General features: G+C 43.9%; 1 pseudogene across 1 annotated transcript; it reads right to left on the minus strand.

Annotated features, from left to right (window-relative positions):
* Nucleotides 1–169: 169 nt before the first annotated feature.
* On the minus strand, nt 170–1,933 carry LOC145511286 (14 kDa phosphohistidine phosphatase pseudogene; annotated as a pseudogene). The gene has a single exon (XR_014057745.1). The product of XR_014057745.1 is annotated as a 14 kDa phosphohistidine phosphatase pseudogene (transcript).
* Between the last annotated feature and the right edge of the window lie 11,871 nt (nt 1,934–13,804).

The raw sequence follows: 13,804 nt of genomic DNA on the forward strand, positions 1-13,804 counted from the left end.
TCCAAAGACCAGGACTACACAGGAGAAAAACAGAAAAAAAAAATCTCTTTTTTCTCTTCATGGTCCCTTAGTAGACAGATGCAAAATCCTATCTTCTCTTTCCCATGGATGAAATTACAGACAAGTTTAATAATTCTTCATTACTCTTAGATAATAATAAGTCCCTTGATTTTATTTTATTTTATTTATTTATTTATTTTTTCAGGGAGCAGCGGAGCTGACGATGCTTTTAATTCTGAGAGGGAACCCCAGGCACCGAGGCCCGGCCAGGGTGGCAAAGTGCCAGGGGGTGCAGTCCAGCCCCTTGGGAGGGGTCTTGAGGGCAGAGTTCTGCGTGGGCTGCGGGACGGAGCGGGCCTCGAGTAGGCCTCAGTAGCCGTCGTCAGCCCACGTGACCTCGTAGTCCGGATACTTGGCTTTGATCTTCTCAGAGGAGACAGAGTGCTGGGCCCGACCGTAACCCATGGAGTAGCCGTACACGTGGATCTTCCGGTCCTGGCTCTGGTGGGAGATGCGCCCGCCCCCCAGGCACTCGCAGTCATAGCCCTTCTTCTGCATCTCGCCTGATACCTTGTCGTAGATGTCGGCGTGGTACTCGGCCCACTTGTAGCCGCGCACGATCTCTTTGGTCTCCCGGGCCGGGGCCCCGGAGGGCGGCGCCGCGTGGACTCGAATCAGCACATACTTGAAGACGCCGTCGGAGTCGATGTCCACGTCGGGGATCTGAGCGAGGCCCGCCGCCGCCATGTTCCCGGAGCGCGCTCGCCCTGCGGCCCGCGGCCCTGCCCCACGCGACCCCGGGCTGCGCGGACCGCGCCAGTCCCTTGATTTTAGACTCAAGCATCCTCTTGGTTCTCTCAGTCTGATATGGTTCAAAATTACAAAGCTCTAAACCCGTTAATCCTCCAATAACCCTCTCCAAACAAATCCTTTTTTTTTTCCCTCTCAATCTCTCTTCAGTTTCTTACATCACTGAAGTAAGGGATGAGCCAGGCCTCTCAATAGTCACCCTCCTTTGTAGGTACTGAAGACAAGCACTAACTTCTTTGGCATGGATGGGAAGAGGGGATTCCCTATATTTCTTCTCTGCCTTTAGTTCTTAGCCCAGTCTGCCTTCAGTATTTAGCCCAATCTAAGAATTCCATTTTATCACCCTATTTCAAAAGTTATGATTAAATTTGAGCTTTTTGTTGCTTTAGCTCTGTTGAGTTACACAGACTTTACAGCCTCTTGAAACTGCCAGTTGTTTTTTTTTCATGTTAAGTTCCTAAGTCTCCCCATGAAGAACTTGTGAGGAGGCTTAGGGATTCATGTGGGGCGACATTACATTTATCCTCATGGCATTTATTTTTCCTGGATTCTAGATGGCACCGTAGCTTCCTTTTTATCTCTTGCTTTGGGAAAAGCTCTATCTGATATTATTACTGTACCCTCTGAGTTCTCAAAATCTTCTTTCTAAATAGAAAAATCACCTTCCACTCCCCTGGTAAAGTGAAAGTGAAGTCGCTCAGTCGTGTCCGACTCTTAGTGACCCCATGGACTGCAGCCTACCAGGCTCCTCCGTCCATGGGATTTTCCAGGCAAGAGTACTGGAGTGGGTTGCCATTGCCTTCTCCGCCCCTGGTAAAAGGAGAGCCAAATTGCTACAGCCTTGATCTGAAATCCTGACTCAAAATGAAGAAGGGGGACTTCCCTGGTGGTCCAGTGGTTAAGAATCCCCCTTCCATTGTAGGGGATGTGGGTTCCATCCCTGGTCAGGGAACTAGGATGCCACATGTCTCAGAGCAACTGAGCCCACATCCTTCAACCAGAGAGAAGCCTAGACACGCAACTAAGGCCCAACGCAGTTATAAATAAATAAACTTAAAATATAATAATAATAAAGTGGAGAAGGAGCACTCCACAGGAAGTTTATGCCCTAAATTTCAGGAGACCCACCGACACCATTAGCCCTATTCAGGCCCCAAGTCTAGGCAAGAGTCCTACACCCCACCCTTTGTCTCTCTCTCATCCAATCAGCGCCTGGCATCTATTTTCTTCAGCCAATTAGCTTCTCCAGGAGCTCTATCCGTTTGTCTTCTCCTTGATCATCAGTGGGCGGTGCCTTTGTCCTGAGCCCAATCACACCAGAGAGTGGCCCGCCACTATCTTCTGTGACGGCAAGTGGGCGGGGCGGGACGATTTATAAGAAACCAGCCGGGTACCTGGAAACCTAGGTGGCAGGCAGCCCAGGAGGGCTGAGGACATGAACAGGAAGGAAGCTGGTACCCGGGAGACTTATCCTCTGGAATGTTGCAGCAGCACGGGTGCTTTCCGCCGCTGCGGCAGGGGGCGCGGCGGAACACACAACGCCGGTTGCGGGGAGACATTGTGTTGCAGGTGCTGGAACAGCCCCTGTCCAGGGACGCCGTGGTGATACTGCACGTGGTGGAACGGGATCTTTTCAACCAGATCGCGCGCGAGGTGACCCGACTAAGTCAGGAGGGTGCGGACCTACGAGGCGAGCGCCGGGCGACCGGGACTGCTGAGACCGGCTCCACCCGAGTTGCGCTTCGTGCCCGCACCACCTCCTTCCTGATGCGTGGCCGGCGGGTGGCCCGCGCGCTGCCTGCGCTAGTCCGAAGGAGTGGGCTCCGCTTGGGGTCCCCCTAGGACAGGCCCCGTTGCCGAATGCTTGCGGAAAATCGTGGATTTACAGACATAGCTAGCTTATCATCCAGGCTGTAGCAGAGATACGTGCACCTAGACCTTTGGTGTGTTGCTGAAGAAATGAAGGTGTTTCCAGAGTAAATACCAGGAAAGGAAGAAACATTTGAAAATCAGGCAAGAATGTCATGGACTCGGGAAAAGTTCCAAGCAAACGTGAGGTTAGAACCCAGGCATCTGGACCAACCTTATACCTCACCCCCTGATGAAGATGGAAATAAAGGGAAAATCTGAACTTGGCGTCTTATATGCTGCTTTGTGGGGTGGATGTGATGAGTGAGGAAAGCTCAGATAAAGATAGGGTTCCTCTAAGAGGAAATGTCCTATCTCCTCCTCTCCATCCCTAGAGGGGCTCCCTCTAGTTATCTTCATCCCTCTTAGTTACCTTCATCCTCTGTACCAGGATGCGCTGTTGCACTTGTGTATTCAAATGTAGGTGAGCGATGAAGAAGCCAGAATGGCAAGTAAAGGGTGCTGATAAAACACTAGCCATCCAAGTCAAGCTTACTAGCAGAAGAGGAGCCTAAAATTAGGACCGAAGGGTAAGGAAGAGTCTTTCCCTACCCCTGGACAGGCCCCCTACATGTTTCTGTTTCCTGGCAAGCTAGGACTCTCCATTTAGAATTCCCTTTTGCTTTTCTCTCATCCTACTTCACGTCATGGGTTTATTCTTTCTCTCTCGTCTCTGTCCTCTTATTCCTATTTTATTCTCTCCACTTACTGTCACTTCTGTCTTACTTCTGATTACCCATTTTCCTTCCTTTCTGGCCCTCAGCTTATTCTGGCCCCCTTTTTCTTTCTGTCTTCTCACCTTTTCCTTGTCTGTCTTTCATCTTTTTTCTCTGTACCTAGAAAGTTTTACATTTGGGCTGAAAATGTGAAGCCCTATTTATCTAAAAGGCCTGGTAAATGAAGAAGAGAGGTAACCTCCTAATAACCCCAGGAGTAAAATAATGTGAGAAGTGTGTTTGGTAGGTGAGGATATGTGTTGAGAAAAAATTTAGTTGTAAGGCCTGTCTTTGTTTATTCCAACCCTTTCCCTGGGTTGTATAGACACCCAGCATGATGTTTAAAACAAAATGCTTGCTCCTCAGCCCTCTCCACCAGGAAAACCCAAGTGTGGCTACAGCATCTGTTGAGATGACTATTTCAAGATAATTACTTAAAGTCTTGATATTCTGAAGACATTAATTTCAGACTAGAAGGCAAAACTGAGCTCCTGGTGAACACTGGAAAATGCAGATAGGATCCGAAAACTGCTTGGCAGCAAGAAGTGAATGGTGTTCAAGGAGCATACATGAAAATTTTTGGAAACAAATGAGGTGGTTCACATCTCCACTGAGACTTAAAAATAAGTCTGTATTTTCTTGGTACACTCTAAGATCATGAGAACAGAATGAACAATGACATGGGGAGGGGGGGTGCTGCTCATGGGGAATGGCTTGTAGCAAACTTTCCCTTGCTATGTACCCCACTGTAGTACAACATGGAGAGAGGAGGAGAGATGGCAGAGCACTGTGGGAGGCTTTTTAGAAGTTATTATGAGACTCTCTTCGTAATCTGAGCATCTAGACCTACTGAGTCCCCTTTGTTTTTCCATTGCCAAGTCATGTCCAACACTTTGTGACGCTATAGACAGTAGCCTGCCAGGGTCCTCTGTCCATGGGGTTTTCCAGGCAAGAATACTGGAGTGGGTTGCTATTTCCTTCTCCAGGGGATCTTCCTGACTCAGAGATCAAGCATGCATCTCACTCATCTCCAGGTGGATTCTTTACCACTGAACCACCAGGGAATCCCACTGAGTCTCCTACTCCCTGCCTACACCATATACTGGGACCTAGGAGATGGCAGATGAGATAGTGGTTAAGTCCTCCAGGATCTCCAAAGCCATTACTAGCTGAAGGCCTGGCCCTTGCTGATATATTAAAGCTCAGTTTATCTTGGAAGACTCTTATCTAAGGGGTGGGCAGGATATGGGAAAGAAATGTCAAAGAAGAGCAGAGAGACAACTGGGAAGCTTGAGGGAAGGACCCTAAGGCATTAAGGAGACAAAGTTCCAAGATCAGGAAGAAAAGACCCCCTCTAAATCGGATGACCCTGACCCTTCATTATTGTTCCATCCTCCACCCCATAAATCCTACCATGCCCTATGCTGGCATCACCACCTCCTTAGCCTGCCCCCAATTCTTGCTCTGCCAATCAGCTCCACTTAACCCAGCTCCATACAACAAGGTAAGAAGACCCCGTAAGTCCCATGGCATTGTTATCTTGTATTTGTGTATCTACTTCTAGGAGGTCAAACGGCAAGAATGCAGCCCAGTGAAGCTAGAACCAGAGCAATAAAGAATTTACATACAAAAATAAAACCAAATAAGTCAGTGCTTTTTAATTACAATTATACCCTGTCAATCATAAACAATGTCAGTGATAAAACACTTCTCCAAGGTAAAATCTCCTAGTAGTCTAAATTCTAAATAACTGTAGATTTACAGTTCAGTTTGTCTATCTCAAGATCCTTATGTGTCAAGCTTTTGAGTTGCTCAGTCATGTCCGACTCTTTTGTGACCCCATGGACTGTATAGCCTGCCAGTCTCCTCTGTCCATGGGATTTCCCAGGCAAGGATACTGGAGTGGGTTGCCATTTCCTTCTCCAAGGGATCTTCCTGACCTGTGTCTCCTGTATTGGCAGGCATGTCCTTACCACTGAGCCTCCAGGACTTCAAGTAACACATTCTTATTTGTCCTTTAATAAACATATCGGGCTTCCCAGGTGGTGCTAGTGGTTAAGAGCCCACCTGCCAATGCAGAATTTAGCCAAATAACTTTAAAGCTTTTCTTAGTCCTGCTCAGACAGTCCTAAAAAATGTGTCTTTCAGAAGGTATTCTAGGTACTTCAAATATCTCGCTCTAACACCACCTCTCCTTCTAGTTCACTCCTGGTCCACTCTTGACCCTACTGGAACTCCAGCCAACACCTTGTCACTGACCCACTCCACCTCTATCCTTCCTCTTCTCTTTGCCAAGCTTCCAGTCCACGTTCTACCATTGTAGCCATTTTCTGGGCAAACACCCTTATGTCCGTGTCCCCTTTCCTTCAGACTTAATCATTTGGCAAGAAGCCTTTGCTACTGTCCTTGTAGCATTTATATGGAAATGTGAGACCAACCCTTTCCTGGGCACAACAGCTTGCCACTTCCCTACACCTCCCTCCTAGCCAAGTCCATCTTTTCTATCACCAATTTTCTCACAACTTTAGAGATTCTTAAGCTGAGATTCCAGTGGAGAGAATTCAGATACCTATGAGTTTTAAAGGGAAACAATTTATGTATCTATCTTCAGTAAACTCTGGCTAAAATTGAGCATCTCCTTCCATTAACAATGGAGACAGCAAACCACAGTAGTATTAGTAGGACCTACTGTCATGAGTAAAAATCATAGATACTTTCATACCACATTACAGTTGCAGGTATTTCAGAATGTCATTTATACTTATCACTAACTCAAAATAGTCTGTATCTTGTTATTTAATGTGTTAGTAAATAAGCACACATATTACTATAGCACAAATTAATTTTAGTATTTTTATAACAATTCCAACATAATTAGTTTCCTTTGTAACCCCATGTATTTTGTCTTATGTATTTAAAAACAATGTGAGGGAACTTTCTTGACATGATCAAAGGCATGTATGAAAATCCCACAACTAAGAACATAACCGATGCGGAAAGACTGAAAACTTTCCCCGTTAAATCAGAAACAAGATGAAATGTCCATTCTTGCCATTACTATTCAATATTGCGCTAAAAATTCTTGCCAAAGCAATTAGGCAAGACAGAAATAGAAGGCATCCAAATTGGAAAGGAAAAAGTAAAACTTGCTGTCATTACATATGACATGATCCTGTATGTTAAAAATCCCAAAGAATACACACACACACACAGACACTACTAGAACTAATAAACAAGTTTAGTTTGACAAAATTGTAGAATACAAGATCAAAACACACAAAATTCAGTTGCGTTTCTATATACCATTTAGATTAACCCCCAAAGAATAAAATACCTTTACATAAATTTAACTAGAAAGGTGAAAGACTTTTTACATTGAAAACTATAAAACATTGCTGAAATAAATTAAAGGCTTAAATAAATGGAATGATACCCCATATTCATTGCCTGGAACACAATATTGTTAAGAGTTTTGACACCACCCACAGTGATGTAATCTGTAACAAAATTTCATTTTTTTTTTTTCAGAAATAGAAAAGCCAGTTCTCAAATGCATCTATAATTACAAGAGCCCTCGAATAGCCTCAACACTCTTGAAGAAAAAGAACAAAACTGAAGGGCTCATACTCCCTGATTTCAAAACTTATTACAAAAATATAGTAAAGGTCATCAAAAGCAGAGTCGTACTAAAATAAAGGAAGACATATAGACTGCTGGAATGGAACTGAGACACCAGAAATAAGCCCATCTATCTAGGGTCAATCAATCTTGAACTATAGGGAAAGAATAGTCTCTTAAACAAATGGTATTAATACAGCTAGACATCCATGTACAGAGAATGAAGTTGGATGCCCTATCTCATACACACCAAAATTAACTTAAAATAGATCAACAACATAAATATGAGATAAAATAATGAAACTATTAGAAATAAACTAGGGATAAATCTTTATGACCTCAGATCTGGCAGTGGATTCTTAGGGTACCAAAAGCATGAGCAACAAAAGAACAGAAAAATTACGTGTAATCAAAATGAAAAAATTTGTGCATCAGGGACATTATGAAGAATGAAAAGACAGGGCTTCCCTGGTGGTCCAATGGTTAAGAATCCACCTTGTAATGCAGGGGACACTGGTTTGATTCTTGGTCTGGAAAGATCCTATGCCATGTAGCAACTAGGCCCGTGTGCCACAACTGCTGATCCCACACTCTGGAGCCTGTGAACTGCAACTACTGAGCTCACACACTGCAGCTATTGAAACCTGTGTACCTAGAGCCTGTGGTCAGCAACAAGAGAAGCCATGGCAATGAGAATTCCATGAACCACAATGAAGAATAGTTCTTGCTCACCACAACTAGAGAAAGTCCTTGTGCAGAAAATAAAATAAACATTTTTTAAAAAATGAAAAGACAACTTACAGAATGGAAAAAAAAATACTTGCAAGTCATATAGATAATAAAGGTCTGGTATCCAGAATATACAAAGAACTCTTACAACTGAATAACAAAAAGACAAACAACTCAATTTTTAAAATGGACAAAGGAATACACATTTCTCCAAAGAAGACATACTAGTGAAAAACAAGCACATGAAAATATATTAATCTTTGAAAGTCACACAGTGGGGTCTGACTCTTTGCAACCTGACTACAGTCTGTGGAGTTTTCCAGGCCAGAATACTACAATAGGTAGCCTTTCTTTTTTCTAGGGGATCTTCCCAACCCAGGGATTGAACCCAGGTCTCCCACATTACAGGTGGATTCTTTACCAGCTGAGCCACCAGGGAAGCCTGAAAATATTGGAGTGGGAAGATTCAGCAGATCTTCCCAACCCAGGAATCAAATCAGGGCCTCCTGCATCACAGGCAGATTCTTTACCAGCTAAGTTACCAGGGAAGCCCATATTAATCTTTATGGAAATGCAAATCAAAACCATAGGAAGAACCACTTCATACCCAGTAAGAGTGGCCATACTCTTTTAAAAAGGCAAGGGGGAAACAGGAAATATTGGAACCCTCATATGTGGCCAGTGGGAATGTAAATTGTTCAACAACTGTGGAAAATAGATTTCAGTGACCCAAACAGAATTACCAATGACTCACAATTCTATTCCTAGTTATTTAGCCAAAGAGTTGAAAATAAGTACTTAAGCACATGTACACACAAGTTTATGGGAGCACATTCACAAAGGCAAACATTGCTCAAATGTCTGTCAATGGACAAATTGTGATATATCCATACAATGAAATATTAATTCAGCCATAAAAAAGAATGAAGTACTGATATATGCTACAATATGGGTGCATACTTCCTTGGTATGTGTGCTCAGTGAAAGAAACTCTGCATAAAAGATCATGTATAATATGATCATATATAAATTCCATTTATATGAAATATTCAGAAGAGGTAAATTCACAGAGATATAAAGCAGATTGGTGATTGCCAGGGGCTAGATGAAGGGAGGAATAGGGAATGCTGAGGACTGAATTGCACAATCCCAAATTTACATGTTGAACCCCTACTCCCCAATGTGATGATATTTTAAGATGGGGTCTTTGGGAGCTAATTAGATTTAGATAACATTATAAGAGTGGGGCCCTCAGAAGCATAAGAACATAAATTTTTATTATGCCACCCAGTCTTCAGTGTTTTATTACAGGAGCCCAAGCTGACTAAAACAGGGAGTAACTGCTTAACAGGTACAAGGTGTCCTTTTGGTATGATGAAAACATTTTGGATCTTAAACAGAGATAGTGGTTGTACAACATTGTGAATGTATTAAATGCTACTTTGAATAGTTAATTTCATGTTATTTCTATTTCTCCTCGGTTTTTTAAAAAAACCAAACCCACGGGAAGTAGGCCTTACCACATGGCCAGAGGGGTTCAAAGAAATGCTGAGGAGAGAAACAACACTGGATCATCGCCATCAATACAACACACCATGTAATGTCTGTTTTCAAAAAAATCGAAAGCTTGATTCTGTGGTCTCCTGCAGCTAGCATTCCATACTGCTGATCACCTTTAAGGCAGAACACCTCCCAAAGGGCATCAGTATGTCCTGTCACCATCTCCGGTCTCTCCTGCAACCTCACCACAGCTCTGACCCACTGCATTCTCAACTTACTCCCCTTGGCAGCATTGGACTTTCGGTCACTTTTTTTCTCCTCTACCTTCTTTCTCCACACGGCTTCTACAAACCACAGTCTCCTCTTTTTCTTTCTTTCTCACTGGCCATTCTTTTTCAGCCTTCTATGCAGCTTCCTCTTCCTTCCCAACTTACTGGAATGTCCCAGGGCTCAGTCTTTTGGTCTCACTTTCCAAGTGAGCTCATTCTATTTTATGGCTTTTTTTTTTTCTTTTTCCCTTTGCACATGCAGTATCTTAGTTTCCTGACCAGGGATCCAACCCATGTTCCCTGAAGGGGGAGCACACAGCCCTAACCACTGGACTGCCAGGGAATTCCCTGTTTTATGACAGGGATACAAATAAGTACAATTTATTGGCTAATGAGTTTCCACTTTTATATCTCCCACAGTACTTCAGATGCTTGTATCTATCTACTTGACACCTCTAATAGGCACTTGAAGATCAAAAACCATATTCTCCCTCCACAATCTGCCTCCTCTCTGGCTTTCCCACTGGCCAATTGCTCAGGCCCAAACACCTCTAATTACATGCCACTTCTTTCCTTCTTGTGCATCAACAAATCTTATTGACACCACCTTCAAAATAGATCGAGAATTTGACTGTCTATCACCATCTGGCCTGCTGCCCCCTGATCTGTCCAAGGGAGCTTGCAGTAGCCTCTCAACTGTTCTCTCTGCTTCATTCTTGTGCTCTCCCATCTACTCTCTATGCAGGCCATATCTTACCAACCTCAGCTCTCCTCTTCACTCAGTGTCAATATACAGGCTGGAACCAAGCAGTCCCTGCCACGCTGTCTGTTTTGCATTCTTTGCTGGACTTTGCGTCTGCTCTTCTCTCTCCCCACAGATATTCTATCTGGTCGTTCACTGATGGTGTACTCAAAAGCCACATCCTGAGAGACCTTCTGAACCACCCACCTCTTCCTCTGCCCTTCTTTCTCTATTTTTCTTCATAGTACTTATCACTCCCCCACATATAATTATTTTGTTTCCTTTCCATCTTTCTTTGCTGGAATGTGAGCTTCTTTTTTTTGGAATGTGAGCTTCTTAAGCACAGATAAATATTTTGTTTTCTTCTCTGCTGCATTCATGGTCCTTACCCCCCAGGCTCTCAGGACTTTCTGGGGGACCTAGAAGGAATGAAGGCAGATTAAGCACGTTGAGGAAAATTCAGCTAGCTCACTGGGGTACATGAGAGACTGTGAGGTAAGGTCAGACTGGCCAGAAGCTCCTGAAGGCCAAGCAGACCATAAGAGAAATTAGAATACAATTGTCAGGGCTGTGGAAAACATCCCTCCCCTTCTCCCAGTGCTTACGTCCTCCCTTCAGTGAAGGCTCCAATGTGAAAGAAAAGATTATCTAAAACTTGGAAATAGAAAAGAGATTATTAGTGACAAAAATTCCCACTTTGACCAAAATCTAGTCAGACTCCTCTGAGCCCTCTTTTCAACTAAACCTTGATCTTGGGCTTCCATGCTCTGCTTTGTACGGTCTAATTTTAATAAGAATCCTGCTAGGGTTCTAGTGAGAATCCCCTTACCTTTAATATCTGATCACCCCCCACAGCTAAACAAATTCCTCATCCCCCTCCCCATCTTCCAGGTAATATATGATGACCCTGGCCTGCCTTCAGCAGAAATCTTATTAAACCAGTTTAGCAGGAATCTCTCTACTCTTGATGTCTCCTCATAGCCATTTTTAGCTATAAATCCCCACTTTTCCTTGCTGTATTTGGAATTGAGCCCAGTTCTATTATATAAGGTCTCTTTTCTCCTACTACAATAGTTCTTGGATAAAATGTGTTCTTACAGCTTTCACTCCTTTTTGGCTCTGATTCTCTTGGACACAAGGTATCCTTCCAATGGAGGGCTTGGCATTGTCTAGCACTTCTTTTGGGGATTATCTGATTCCCTGTGCACCTTTGACTGGCTCCTATTGACTATTTTAGAGTTCTGTATGGGTAGAAATTAACCTGTAGAAAATCGACAGTGATGCAAAGGGTTTCTGTGTGGGAGCAAGGCCAAAGATTTCTATGTATCACAATACAAATAAAATCTGTGAAGAGAGGCATCTGATTTATTTCTGGTAGAAAAAAACAACCTCAAGGTAGAAACCATACCTGAAATATCATACCCTTGATAAATTAACCCATCTCACATCTATTAGCAATCTCTTTTCAAATTCCCTTGTCTGACTATTAAAAAACAAATCTCTTCAAAATCTCCTCTGAATTGGTTATAACATCATACAGGAACCCTCATTAATGACTTGAGTAAAATCTTGATACGTACATCACTCATATATTTGCATGGGAATTATGTGTTTTACTTTTTGAAAATTATTTTTAGAAAAAGGCAGTGAGATCTTACTTGACAATCACAGTCTAAAAACAGACCTCCACCATGTCATTGCTCTGCTTTTGTTTTGTCCTCACAGCCTGTATGTCCCTTTGGGCTGACTATCCCCTTCACTAGCAGTCAATTTGCCAGGGTAGGGACCTCCTCTTTGTTCACTGCTGTATCAATTTCCAACAAAGGACCCTCTAGTCAAAGCTATGGTTTTTCCAGTAGTCATATATGGATGTGAGGGTTGGACCATAAGGAAAGCTAAACGTGGAAGAATTCATGCTTTTGAACTGTGATGTTGGAGAAGACTCTTGAGAGCCCCTTGGATTGCAAGGAGATCAAACCTAAAGGAAATCAATCCTGAATATTCTTTGGAAGGACTGATGCTGAAGCTGAAGCTCCAATACTTTGGCCACCTGATGCAAAGAACTGACTCATTAGAAAAGACCCAGATGCTGGGAAAGATTGAAGGCAGGAGGAGAAGGGGATGACAGAGGATGAGATGGTTGTATGGCATTACCAACTCAACGTACACGAGTTTGAGCAAGCTGCAGGAGACGGTGAAGGACAGGGAAGGAAGCCTGGCCGTGCTGCAGTCCACGAGGCCGCAAAGAGTGGGACAGGACTGATCGACTGAACAACAAAAACATATCGATTAAGACTCAGTGACTAAATGAATGAATGAGTGATTGAATGGTATGTGGTCTGGGGCACAAGAAGCGGGACTTTCCAGTTGATGCTAAAGCACACTTGCTATCTTTGCACTCTTCTGTTAAAACTGCCCCCCCTGAAATCTTTTTCAACTAGGCCTGACTTTGGACTTTCATGCTTGTCTCTATAATGTTCGATTTTAGCAAAAATCCTGCTAAGTATGTTTAACCAGAATGCCCCATCCTTAATATATTATCACTCTGAATATATAATTGGGTTCCTGGTCCTCTACCAGGTGATATCTAATATCCTGGTCTACCTTCAGCAAGAACCTAGTTAGATATCCTTTTGGACAGAATCCTCCCCGCACCACCGCCCCCGCGCCCCGCACCCCCGCGCCCTTAGTAATTTTTCATCCGCTGAATGCACCCTACCTCTCTCTTTGGCTATAAATTTCCAGTCTCGCTTGTTGTACTGGGAGTTGAATCCAATCTCACCTCTCCCACTGCAAGACCCTGGTGCGGTAGTAACGATATATATCTTGATTCCCATCCCCTACACCACCCATTTAATAAAGTCTTCCTTACAGTGCTTTAAGGAGTGTCATGAATGAGTAATGTTTTTCTTTAACACTGATAGCCCCCCATTATCTCTAGCCAGGACTGGGTGACTTGGTAGAGGAAGAGGTGTGGGTCTTAAAAGGATGGGTATGCCAAAGACAATAAGGCAGAAAGCCCTAATAATTTGGAAACAACAACAGCAATAACTGTTGCTTCCTCTGTGGCAAGCTATTTCCATACGCCTTCTTTGTATTCACTCAACTAGCCAGTTTTCCCCAGCTAGGGCCAGGCACGTGCGGCAGGAGCCCGGGATCTGGCAGTGGCGGGTCGCCCGGTGGGCAGAACCCTGGCACTTTCTTTTTGCTTTTGCTACTATAGTTTCCTTCCTTTGCTGAGTCGGATGGTCGCTAAACCCTCTGGTTTTCTAGTGGGATTGTCCTTGCTTCTTGACTCGATTTTCCTGCCAACCGGAGAGGCTAGGCAGTCGGCAGGAACTGCAAACCCGACATTCTCCAAGAGCTCCTCTGCAGCCAGCCGCAGGCGCCCAGCGCAAGGTTCTCCTCCGCCCTGACCTGGTGGATCCGCCGACAGCCTGCTCAGTAAGGCGGAGCAACGCATCAGGGTGTCGCAGAAAGCAGCCCGTTCAGGAACACCACCGTCCCAGCGT

The sequence above is a fragment of the Giraffa tippelskirchi genome, chromosome 6 (assembly GCF_054371585.1).
Source record: "Giraffa tippelskirchi isolate mGirTip1 chromosome 6, T2T-mGirTip1v1.2.pri, whole genome shotgun sequence".
NCBI classification, from domain to species: Eukaryota; Metazoa; Chordata; class Mammalia; order Artiodactyla; family Giraffidae; genus Giraffa; species Giraffa tippelskirchi.